We start from the raw sequence: 12,780 nt of genomic DNA, 5'->3' as shown, positions 1-12,780 counted from the left end.
GAGGGAAGTGGTCCTTTCGGGTTCCTGCATTAAGCTTCCTATAATCAATACAAACCCTCCACCCATTTTGAATGCGGGTGGGAACCAATTCGTCGTCCTTATTTTTCACCACTGTAATTCCAGTTTTCTTGGGTACCACCTGTACCGGACTGACCCACTGACTGTCAGAAATTGGGTAGATGACCCCAACTTCAAGTAGCTTCAGAATTTCAGCTTTTACCACCTCCATCATAGGTGGATTCAACTTCCTCTGCGGTTGCCGTGAGGGACTTGCACCATCTTCCATCAGAATTCGGTGCATGCATGTGGAAGGGCTAATTCCCTTGATATCTGCTATGGTCCACCCAATAGCATTTTTATTTTCTTTTAGAACCTTGACCAGTTGTTCCTCTTGCTCGGCTTCCAAGCTGCTGGAGATGATAACATGTAGCGTTTCTCCTTCTCCAAGGAAAACATACTTAAGGTGGGTTGGAAGCGTTTTTAGCTCAACCACTGGTGCCTGCAAAACAGATGGAAGGCGCCGAGTGTTAGAGATCGGTAAAGACAAATAAGATACATCACCTGACTGTGGTAGCTCAGGAGCACTATTCAGAATATCCTCAATCTCATCCACTTCTCGGCTGCATCTAATTCCTTCTTCTGTCTTCATAGTGGGTGCTGTAATAGCCACCTCTAGCTCATCTTTTCCTGCATGCTCAAAAACATCTTGGGCCAAGAAATCCACAATGTCAACAGAAAACACACAATCATCACTATCAGGAAATTTCATAGCATCATAGATATTAAATTTCACAACCTCACCATCAAATTCCATAGTGAGTGTGCCACTGTGAACATCAATTTTAGTCATGGATGTTTTAAAAAACGGTTTGCCTAACAAAATAGGACTATTATGATCACCGTTTTCCATGTCTAGCACATAAAAGTCTGCAGGAAAAACTAACTCATTCACTTGCACTAGCACATCTTCGACCACGCCCCTAGGATATGCATTAGACCTATCAGCTAATTGTATGACAATTCCAGTCTTATTCAGTGGGCCAAGTTTCAAGGATGCATAAATAGAGTATGACATGACATTGATTGATTCTCCTAGATCTAACATGGCCTTTTCAAGTCTAATATTTCCTATAGTTCATGAGATGGAGAACATACCTGGATCCTTGAATTTGGCGGGTAATTTTCACTAGTAGAAAATTCGCATTTTACTTCGGCACAAATTACTTCGGCAATAATTAATTCCGAAGTAATATGTAATAATCAACTTCGGTAAAAAAACATGCGAAGTAAAATCACACTTTTTACTTCAGCATTTACAAAAACACGGGGTTCACTTAGTCTTTGAGAACATATTACTTTGGCATATTTTTTTCTAATGAATTAAAAAGTGAAAAAATAAAATTTTTAATGATAAGTGGTGAAGTAAATTCCTGCAACTCTTAACCTTCAATATTTTATCAATCTCATTTCACTTGCGATCGGTAAAAACAAGAACTCCATCTCTTTCTTTTCAACCCTAGCGGCCCGTCGATTTACAACTTCAGCCGTTCACTACCTCCGGAGCTGCTCGCCGGTGGAACCATTGGAAAGCCCAACGTAGGAATCCTTCTCTTTTCCTTCGATTCGGGTTTTAAATGTTTTGGATGAGTATTTCTATTTTTTAACCTGAAATCGGGTTTTTTTTATTCATCAATTTGGGTTTCCTCCAATTTGTTCACTTTAGCGCTGTTTATTCTGCAATGATGCTCTGCGTTTCGTGTTTTTAGGGTTTTTGGTTTCAATTTCCCTGTAACGTGAAGGGAACACCCACCATCTTGGTTGCATTTTTCTATCGCGCACTTTCACGAACGAAAACCCAATAATGATGCAATTTGGTGTGTTGTAGCAGCTTAAATTTTTTTATGGACCTCGAGTAATTTTTTTTGTTTGAAGTTCTTGCTTGTTCTGCTCTGGACTCCTGCACACACATACGCATGTTGTCTCTCTGTGATTTGGGCACCCTGCGTCAAATGATTTTCCATTGGAATATAAGTGGCAATAGGATCTAATGGTTGGTTTTGGGTACTGGGAGACTAGCCTAGACCAATGCCCAAAATAGAACTTGTAGTAGGTTTTAATAAATGCAAGTTTCAACCATGTCTAGCATGATTAGTTTTTAGAATGAGTTTCTCCAGTAAATATAAAAGAAACCTATTATTATAGCAACCATAAGAATGCTATCAGATTAATTTCTTGAAATTAGTGGAATGTTGGGATTAGGAATATGTTTAATTAATCTTCATTACAATCTGAAATGCTATGTCTTGACAAGTTTTTTGAGTCTTAGTCATGGTTGACCTGAGTTGGGAGAGAACACACTCCTTAGCTTTTGTGGTCAAATTTATTGCGACACATTTATTGAAGAATTATCATTTTACCATTGGCTGTGCGAAAACCCATTTTGACATATATTTGGTGGACTCGGGTTATTGTTTGCTGGAGCAGGGTTGATTATATGTCCAGTTGCCTTCACCATAATAGCAGTTGGAAATTCAGCAGTGGTTATTGGTCTTTGGCCTTCACATGTTATTTGGACTTACTACTGTGTGGCAAAGTACATATAGTAGCAATATAGTTAACTATTGGCTTTATCGATGTTACACAATGCATATGTTACCATGCCTACTTCGAGTTTTGCTCTGTAATTTCTCATCTTTGAATTCAAAATGCAGAAGCAAGAGGTTAGGGTGGATTTTGAAGATTCTTGTATTGCTTTCGTTGTCGGTGCGCTTTTGATCCTCTGGACTATCGTTGCAATAGTTAGAAGTATTCTTGGTGGAATATGATATGGGTTTTTGCTCCATTGATTGCTACCTTCGAGGTTGTCGGAGAGAGAGTGACCGAGAAATGGAAGCATTGTTTTTTTGGTCAGTATGAGATTTTTATTTAACATTAATCACTTCGAGCAAGAAGATTGATGATTGTCATGGTTTTTCTCTGTCTGATTATACCTTCATGTTGTCGTGGTTTTTCAAAATTTTAAGAATGGTTTTAAGATTAAGCTCATGTATCATTTTAAAATTTTATTTTACTGCATAACCTAGAAGGTTAAGAATTAACTAACTACAAGACAATAATCTGACTAGTTTTCTCTTTTTCATTGAACTTTGCTTGTTGCTTATGCTTTATGATACCAGGATGGTTGTTATTCGACTCTCGAAGACAGTTGTACGATAGTTCGAGATTTCATGGATTTTTGCTTCCATTCGTACTTCTCCTACATGGATGAATTGAGTGAGGAAGTGTACGAAAACGAGAAACCAATGGAAATACAGTGAGACTCTTAACTCACTGGGTTAAGAAGGTCCATTCTTGGAAACTGTTTGTGTTCCATTTGCTGGTCTAGCAATATTTCTATGGCCTCTGGCTGTAATTGGGGCGGTTTTGGCAGCTTTCATCTCGAGTTTTTTTCTTGGTTTTTATGGTGGATTTTTCGTGATTCAGGTGTGCGTTCAACAACTTTTGTGCTTTTATCGATTCCCTGAGACCAACATTCCCTTCCGAATATAAAGAAATTCTCGGGGCAAAAAAAAATTTGTACTTTTGAGCTCAATTTCAGATAAAGATGTTTTTTTTGTTCATGCTCTTCGAAAGTATTGATCATTGGAAAATTGGACTTTTGTGAATGCAAATTATGTTGTTCGAAAGTATTGCCATGGAGCAAGATGCAAATTAAGTGGAAAGGTTTGGCTTGGATCCACCTCAAACTCATTGGTTTCTTTGGGGTTATTTGCTGGAATTTTGAGGTAAGAATGTGTTTATTTAGCTTTCGGTTGCAAGTTTGGTGTTCTTGGCAGCAAATACTTTTGTACTTGTAAGTGTCATCGGCAACCATGTGTCATGTCCAGTGTTAAAACGATTATAGCAGGAAATTTGAGAAAAACATAAAAAATGACTATTATGTGTTCATCTGTCAATCCTTTCCATTTACTTCTGTGTGACCTGATTTTGCTTCTGAAAGTAGAGAAGTTAGTTTGTTTTGCGTTGCTACCACTGTTTTTTTCAGTTTCATGGGAATTTTTTCCTAGAGTGTTTTGTATTGAAGGGGAGGTAGCACATTACATACAAAGAAGCTGTTTATTAGATGCCATGTTGTCTATCTGCAGGTGATCAAACACCACCAGTTTGTGCCCCTGCTACGTTACAGTACAAGATGAAAAAGAAGATGGAAGAAGCCATCCAATCTGGTCCATAGCATGTCGTTATGACTTGTGAGTAACCCCGTTTCTACGATGTCAAACTTTGGGTATCGTTTGTGGAACAAATCTGATCCATGGTCCAATTTTTTCTGAGGTATTGCATATAAAAGACAAAATAAATTGGTGAGGATCGGCTTCTCTTGATATGCCAAGAACTCCAATCATTTGTATTAATTTCCAAATAACGTTCCCCAGATTCAATAAAGAGTGTATGTTTCTGTTCCTACGATAATCACACGACACGAGAAACTTGACAAGAATTATACATGAAATTGAAGGCTCCTCCCCAACTCACTATCCTATTCTTCATTAAATCACAAAACTTGTAAATGAAAAATTTAGGTAATTATGCGAGCATGATCAATTCCTTGCGTAATTTGTAAGCATGATCTTTCATATAATTTGTTTTGCTATATCAAAGTTAACACAACAGGGGGAAAAACATTGAAGAAACTAAAAATACTCTGAAAAATTTGTAAGCATGATCTTTCACATAATTTGTTTTGCTACATCGAAGTTAGAACCATTGTAAATAAATACAACCTGAATATTTCTTCCATTTGGGAATTTGTATGTTACTGCAAAATAATGATATTACAGGTCCAATTCCGGATGTCATTGGTAAACTAGAAAAGCTTCAAACACTTGATCTGTCCGACAACAAGCTGTTTGGTGACATACCCGATTCTATTGGCAAATTGAAGAATTTAGAACTATTTGTGACATACCCGATTCTATTGGCAAATTGAAGAATTTAAAATTCTTCGAGAAAGACAACCAACAATGGGTTAAAACATAGTAGTACTTTAGTTATAGCCAATTTATGATTTTCTAATTAGTATTTTGTCCTTGTTTTTATTTTTATTGGTCTGGCATAAAATTATTCAGATTGAAGTCATTGTTTCACGCTATATATGCAAATAAACAGATTTATTGCTTTGAGTATAATCGGATTAAATTGATTATTCCCTCGTGGTTGTTCAGCCGCTAAACTTCCTTGGGCTAAGGTTGGTAGTTTTCTTTATCGTTATATATCCAAGAATGGAGATCCCCTCGAAATAATCTCATTTTGACTAGTAAATGGGGTAAGTGGATCGTACAAGTGGATCTTTAATTAGTCTCCTGATTCAGATATCAGTACTCGAAAAGCTCAGCTGTTCGAGTGTTCAAGAGAATGCACATGGCTATTAAAAACATTTTGATTGTTGTATAATTATTATTTTTTAAACTTTCTAATTGTATTTGCTTTCCTGCAGCTACCATAATTCAGAGCATGTGGGTGAACGGCATCGGCACAAATATGAGGTTAGTTGATGAGAAAATTTGGAAAACTAAACTATTTGATTGAAATTTTACTTAAATAATTTTTGAATTGATCGTTACATGTGATCGAGAGATGGTTGGTATTTTAAAAGAATCTGGCTTGAAATTCGTAGGAAGAAATGAAATTGGAAAGCGAATAGAGGTTGATTCTTTCAAAGTGTCTATCGTTCTGTCATTTTCTCTTGCAATTTAGTTGTTCGGATTAGTTAGTTTCATGGATCAAGCACTGCCAAGTCAAACATTATCTAATTTTGGTTCTTCTTTTCCTAAGTACCTAATTAGTTGATTTTCTTTAGTTTGCACCCCTGAAGTTGCCTTGGATTTATAATTTTCATTTTGCTTTCCATCGATTTATTTCTGCAGATTATGGAGTTTGCAGACCATCCGTTTTATGTGGGGGTTAAGTAATTCCATCCAGTATTCAAGTCAAGGACATGGAGGCCCTCGACTATATTCTTAGGTATATAAATGGCCAATACTTGGCGTCTTGTAAAGTGTTTTATAGTCCTGATGTAAAGTAATGTCTGGTTGTAGGTGCCTAAATTGGTCGTGCACATTGGGATAAATCTTTGTTTTTTATTTATGGATTATTGAATATATTTGTTAGAACACTTTTAGTTTGTGAAAATACTTATGGATACATGCATTTTTGGGCTATAGTCGTGGATTCGTGGATTCATAATTGTGGATTGGTAAATATACGGATGTTCTTAGTTTTTGGATGGATAATTGATGAATCTAATATTTTAATTTTCAGAAATATATATATATATATATATATATATATATATATATATTTATTGTGTTTTTACTTCATCAATCGATATAAATGCCACAGTTATATATATTCTATTACTTCGTCACTTAAGGAAAGTGCAGAAGTAAAATTTTGCTTTTACTTCACTACAATAAATAACATGTGAAGTTAAATATAACAATTACTTCATCATTCAATTTAAATGCCGAAGTAATATATATGCTATTTCTTCGTCAAATAAGGAAATCGCTGAAGTAAAAGACATTCTTTTACTTCGGAAACGGTCCAATCTTGAACCGGTTTTGACTCCGTGAACCGACCAAAGACTTCGGTATTTTTGTGTCTAAGACTTCGGTTATTAAGCGAAGTAATACAATACCCTATTACTTCACGTGCATCTACTTCGGTACTTATCTATCTACGACTTCAGTTAATATGCGAAGTAAAAGACGATAATTCTACTAGTGTTTCTTTGGATCACTGCAGATACATTCTCACCTAACTCCACTTTCTGACAACCCTTCAAAGTTTGTTTCCTCTTTGAAGTGCATAACTCTTTAAAAAACTTTGCGTATCGAGGTACCTGCTTGGTGGCATCTAGCCATGGCTCTTTAATTCCCTCACCTTTCCTAGAGTCCTTAAGAGCTAAGGGAAAAGGGGCAACAGGCTTATATTCAGATAGAGGAGGAAACTTACCTCTTGACGAATCATCCTTGGATGATTTTTCTTCACTCACCTTTTTCTCTTCTTCTTCCTTAAGCTTCTCTTGGGGCTCAACCTCAACTTCTTTCTCTTTCACCTTCAATTCTTTTCCAGTTCTTAGAGTTATTATGCTTGCGTTCTCTCTTGGGTTCACCACAGTTTGGGAAGGCAAACTGCCGGAATTTTGTGATTCCAGCTTGTTGATTGCGGTAGCGAGCTGTCCCATTTGAGTAGTTAAGTTTTGGATACTTGTCCGGGTGTCCTGTTGGAAAGCCAAAGTGTTAGTTGCAAGATCCTTAACTATATTTTCAAGAAACTCACCTGGTGCAGGAATCTGAGGGCGCTGCTATTGTGGTTGAAATGGTGGCCTAAAAGCTTGATTCTGCGGTGGAGCCTGAGGTCCAGGTTGAATTGCTTGTTGATTCCCGTATCTAAAATTAGGATGATCCTTCCAACCAGGATTGTACGTGTTGGAATACGGATCATACTTCCGTTGTGGTGGTCCAGGAAATCCGCCAGTAGCGTTTACCTGTTCAACTGAGTCCTCTTGAAGTGTAGGACACATATCAGTGGTGTGTCCTATTGCAGCGCAGATGCCACATGCCTTCGCAGTCTGTCAATTCCCTACAGCCATCTGACGCACAAGAGTGGTTAATTCAATTAATTGCTGTTCAAGGGAAGAGACATTTACCTCATTGTTTCTCCTCGGTGCATGATTAGTTCTGTTGGTGCCAAATTGCTAAGAATTGGCAGCCATATTCTCTATTAAGTTCCTTGCTTGCACCGGAGTTTTATCCACAAAAACTCCTCCACTAGCAGCATCTAGCATACTCCTGTCATGAGGTAGCAAACCTTCATAGCAATATTGAATTAAGAGGTTTTCACTTATCTGATGTTGCGGGCAACTAGCGCATAGCTTTTTGAATCGCTCCCAATATTCGTGAAGTGATTCCCCCGTCATCTGTTTGATTCCATAAATCTCTTTCCTGATGTTTGCTGCTCTCGATGCTGGAAAATATTTTTCAAGAAAAATTCTTTTCATGTCAGTCCAGGTTGTAATCGATCCAGAGGACAAGTAGTATAGCCAATCCTTAGCAGCACTCTTCAAAGAGAAAGGAAAGGCTCGAAGCTGGATCTGCTCCTCTGTTACTCCATGTGGCTTCATGCTAATGCACACTATATGGAACTCCATCAGATGCTTATGAGGATCTTCACCTGCAAGACCATGGAAAGAAGGCAACAAGTGAATTAATCCAGATTTTAATTCGAATGTAGAATTATTTTCTAATGGGGGAAAAGTAATGCATAAGGGTTGATGATTCAAATCTGGAGTGCCCAATTGTCTGAGGCTCAGGTTCGCATTATCAGCCATCTCTTCTTCTTCAGGAAAAGCAGCTCGAGCAGCGGCTTCTTGTTGTTGCCTACAAAGTTCTCTCCTTTGTCTATGCAAGGTTCTTTCAATTTCCGGATCGTAGAGAAAGTCTTCCTCAATAAAATCACCTGAAAGCATGAACTAGCGAGAACTAGTGACAAAGAAAATACAAGAGAGTGAGCTTAATGCAAATAAAAAATAAAAAGAAAAAGAACACAATAAATTAACACCGTTCCCCGGCAACGGCGCCAAAATTTGGTCGCGCTTATCGTGTACGCCCAAATTACCCAACTCAATCAGATAATCACTAAAAATGTAGTAGGGTGAGTAGGGATCGTTCCCACGAGGAAGGGTAAATTTAAAAGTGTTCTAAATAAATAAAATAAGGGGGGTTTTCAAGTTTGGATTAACTACTAAGAAATTTAAGCAACTAAAATTCACTAGCATGCAAAATTAAATAAAGATTGAAGAAATTCAATAGGAGACGAGACTTGGTTTCGGTCAACTGCACCCTTGATTTCATTCGTTCGATCATCGATTATCTAAAAACCTTTAATCACGTTGAATATTCATCATTGGAAATTAAATTCCTGTTTTACCTTAATCCTAGTTAACTAGATACAAGCGTTCTAAGATAACTCTTATCAATGAATCAACCCAATACAAGCGATTAGATTTAAACTCACGATAGCATGCAAACTAGTAAAACTGATAAATCTAGACAACTCATACACAAGCGGATGAATTTAGCCTAGTCAATTATTATCCCTACAATTCCTAATCTCACAAGCGAACGATTATTAATTGTAGTTGCTTCGCAAATCAGATAATTCGAACAATTACGGATTCAAACTCCAATTTAGCATTGGATTATATATAAGAATTATCAGGTGATCAATCTAATAATCAAACATACAATCATGAAATAAATCAGAATAATACTTGATACTCAACAATAATCAAACTCTGTAAAACAAAAATCTCACGAGTAAATTAATCAAGGGCTTCGTCTTCCTTAACCAAGTATTAAAAACTAGCCAACACAATTCATAATAAAATTCATAAAAATTCAAAGAAAAGAAGAAAACTTAGGAATTAATCTTCAAGAACCAACCCTAGCCTCCAATCCTCCCAAAAAACGTCTGATCCCAGTTAATAAAAACAGAATAAAAGTTTAATAAAGGCTAGGAACTAAATTAACAAAGTTGCCAAAAATAAAATTTTTTTCGAAACACGGCTCTCGCTCGATCTGCAACATTCTGCGGATCGAGCGAGAGAAATATGCAGATGCTACTGTCTTGCGGAAAATGGGTCTCGCTTGATCGGTAAACTCCTGCGGATCGAGCGAGACCAACTTCATCATCCTACCGTCTTCATAATGTGTGCGCTCGCTCGATCCGCATACTTCTGCAGATCGAGCGAGAGATGCTTCCCAGAAAATTCCCGGCCCTTTTCTTTTGCTTCAAACTTCCGTTCCTCCGGGGTTCCTTCTTAGTCCGCAAAATAAGCGACCTAACCATAAAAACAAGAATCCCATCATGCAAACACTGAAAATGCAAAATGAACAAAATGCTAAAATAAAACATATAAATGCAAGCTAAACGACACTAAAATGATAATAACAAATGCAACAAAAACACAACTATCAAGTACCTTTGGATCTTAATTCACTTCTACCCAATCTCGTGATATCAAACAAAAATTAAAGCTTATCATCTCTGATAAATCGAATCATCTATTCAGAATGGGCGTTTTGAAAACATCTAACTTCGATATCAGAGCATTGTACAATACTCTCTCAAAACTTACCCCCACATTCTTTACCTCAATAAATCAAATAAATAAAGTTCTTACCTCGAGAATTCTTAACAGTTCAATGCAATCGGTTATCAAATCTGACCTCATTCTGAAATATTCTGAAATTCTTAATATCGAAATTCTAACTCTGATCTCTCTAGAGGTTTATCTGACACAATTCAATTCAATCATTGCTAAGAATTAAAATATCAACTCTTACCTTGATCAATCTTAGCCACAATAACTTGAAGTGGTCTAAATTCAATCTCCTCAAGAACACACATCATCTTTATCATGTCAATCTCACGACATCTGTAGTCAATAACATCAAATCTTGATTTGGCTTATCTTTATCTACCTCATACAAAATCCTGCATTAAATCTCATGCATACATCCCAAAATATCATACAAATTCATTAATCAATCAAAATAGACATCATCTAATCATATTCTAAATCATCTCATCTATCGACATTTCTTATTCTCAATTTCTTGAGCATACCCTCTTTTCTCAACAGGGAGATATAGCTGATTACAGTAATGATATAACAATTCAGAATATCATATATATAATCTCACCTACAATCTAATCATGCTCAATAATTCTTGAACATCAAATTCTTTCCAAAACGTCTATTTTCATGAGCGAGCAATCTTTCATCACAATTCAAATCTGGTTTACTGGTTATCTCCATCATATCGACTTAACAGATTATTATCTCAAATATTCACGTAATCAGAAATCTCGGAATATCAAAATTAGCAACTTAGTTTCGATCATCCTCTAATCCACATACTCATGTAATCGCATGAGTGTTCAAATTCTCATCTCTATTTCAGTTCAGATACTCTTTTCATATAATGCATGCTTTTTTTAAAAAAAATCAATTCACATAATCATGTAAACATATAATTTTGAATCAGTAAAGCATGCTCGCATGTAATTCAGGTAATCAAACACTGAAATCAATCACATGCGAAAGAAATAAATTCATGCGGACTCGATCTATCCCGCTCACTCACTTCTAACTCAATCCAAGAATCTTATCGGCTCTGATACCACTTAATGTGAGGACCTCGGTTCTAATCATCTAATCAAAAGTAAATCAATCAATAAGCAATAATAAGTCAAGACACTAATAATAAATTTTTTTTTTTTACAAGTTCGAACAATTATTCAACTTCTAAACCGACGCCTCACGTCTATCATTTGATCTCAAGCTAACCATGCCGACTCTGACTAGCTCCTGCCCCACCTGTTTTCAAGTACACATACAAAACAAGACAACAGCCAGATAACTCCGGTGAGAATAAAATCCCAGTATAAGCGATGTAACATGCAATATCAATTAAGTATATCAAAAACATGATATAACATAAACATTATTCGATGATAAATAAATATGAAATGCATGTGTTTAAAAATCGGGATTATCAAATCGGATAATCAAAGGAGACTCGATACTTCGGTTGGGATCCCGAGGTTAAGATCACGCAACAAACTCACCGACTCTCCCGCTCGAGGTGGTGTCATGTGTCTCAAACCTCTAGACTTTGGTGCAACTATAATGAGTATTCGGGTCTCTAGGCGTAACTCAACAACCTAGGCCACTCAAATATAGCTTCCAAATAGTCTAATTCGCATCGGGGCAACTCAGCCCATTTCAAAATCAAGGATTTAGGCTCAAGATGAATGCACATGATTCAGATGCAATAAAATCAAATTAAAACAACAAATCTCTTTATTCAGACATCAAAATATCGTAGATGTCATCTCATTCAATTCATATATTCAAAATCATGAATATAATATCGAAACTCATTGAATTAATTACAAATAAGCAAAATCATGTTTTTCGATCAAATAAATGCATCAATATTCCAAATCAAAATCATATAAACAAATTCATGTCTTTCAATTCATATCAAAAATTAATCAATTAAATTAATAGCTCATACAAAATCATATAAGAGCATATATTCAATCACTATCAAATAATCATGCAAGTATGTGATTTGAACGGGAACTCGAGAATCTCAATCTCGCTCGAGTGTTCATTCCCTTCGAAATCAACATCAGCTCATACCTCAGTTTTCCAAATCTGGAAAAGCTCAAATCCCTAGACTGCTGATTTCTACCTCTAATTATCCTCGAATGGCTTTCAATATGCGAAAAATCACATAATATACAAAAAGTCAACTTTGGTCAACTTTGGTCAAACTTTGACCGCTAAATTGCAAACTTTATTGTGTTCTCACCGCTTCACGGTTTCGAATCTCAACTCGAAACTTGTATATTTGAATTCATCACGTCGAGACGATCAAAATTGGGTAATATGTCGAAATCCGATGGCTCGCCGGAGAAGATGGCGGCGACGCGGCGGTCTGGCGGCGGCGATGCAAAACTTCTCCAAAAAATATGAAATTTGGCAGGGTTGTAAGCTTGACGAGACGATCTCAACCATCTAAGCCACGCCCGGAACGGAGCTCCGACGCGCCATAGATCGAAGAAAAACAGGGCGACGCCGGTGAAGTCTTTGAGCTCTGATCTTGGCCTGAAATGGTCTAAAACCGACGGGTTATGGTTGGG

General features: G+C 36.7%; 1 long non-coding RNA gene across 5 annotated transcripts; it reads left to right on the top strand.

Moving 5' to 3' along the window:
• The first annotated feature begins 1,459 nt into the window (after positions 1-1,459).
• LOC140883022 (uncharacterized) lies at positions 1,460-6,275 on the top strand. 5 transcript variants are annotated; one of them, XR_012150309.1, is made up of 7 exons: positions 1,460-1,596; positions 2,712-2,906; positions 3,177-3,343; positions 3,484-3,785; positions 4,146-4,250; positions 5,495-5,543; positions 5,925-6,275. It is a non-coding gene; the product is annotated as an uncharacterized lncRNA (long non-coding RNA). The 5 variants fall into 5 exon arrangements; XR_012150310.1 differs by having other exon boundaries at positions 3,177-3,483; positions 3,688-3,785; XR_012150307.1 differs by having other exon boundaries at positions 3,177-3,785; positions 5,925-6,021; positions 6,096-6,275.
• Positions 6,276-12,780: the final 6,505 nt, after the last annotated feature.

Source organism: Henckelia pumila, chromosome 2 (genome assembly GCF_033568475.1).
Source record: "Henckelia pumila isolate YLH828 chromosome 2, ASM3356847v2, whole genome shotgun sequence".
Lineage (NCBI taxonomy): Eukaryota > Viridiplantae > Streptophyta > Magnoliopsida > Lamiales > Gesneriaceae > Henckelia > Henckelia pumila.
Note: the sequence above shows the minus strand (reverse complement) of the source record. Positions and strands in the feature narration are given on the sequence as shown.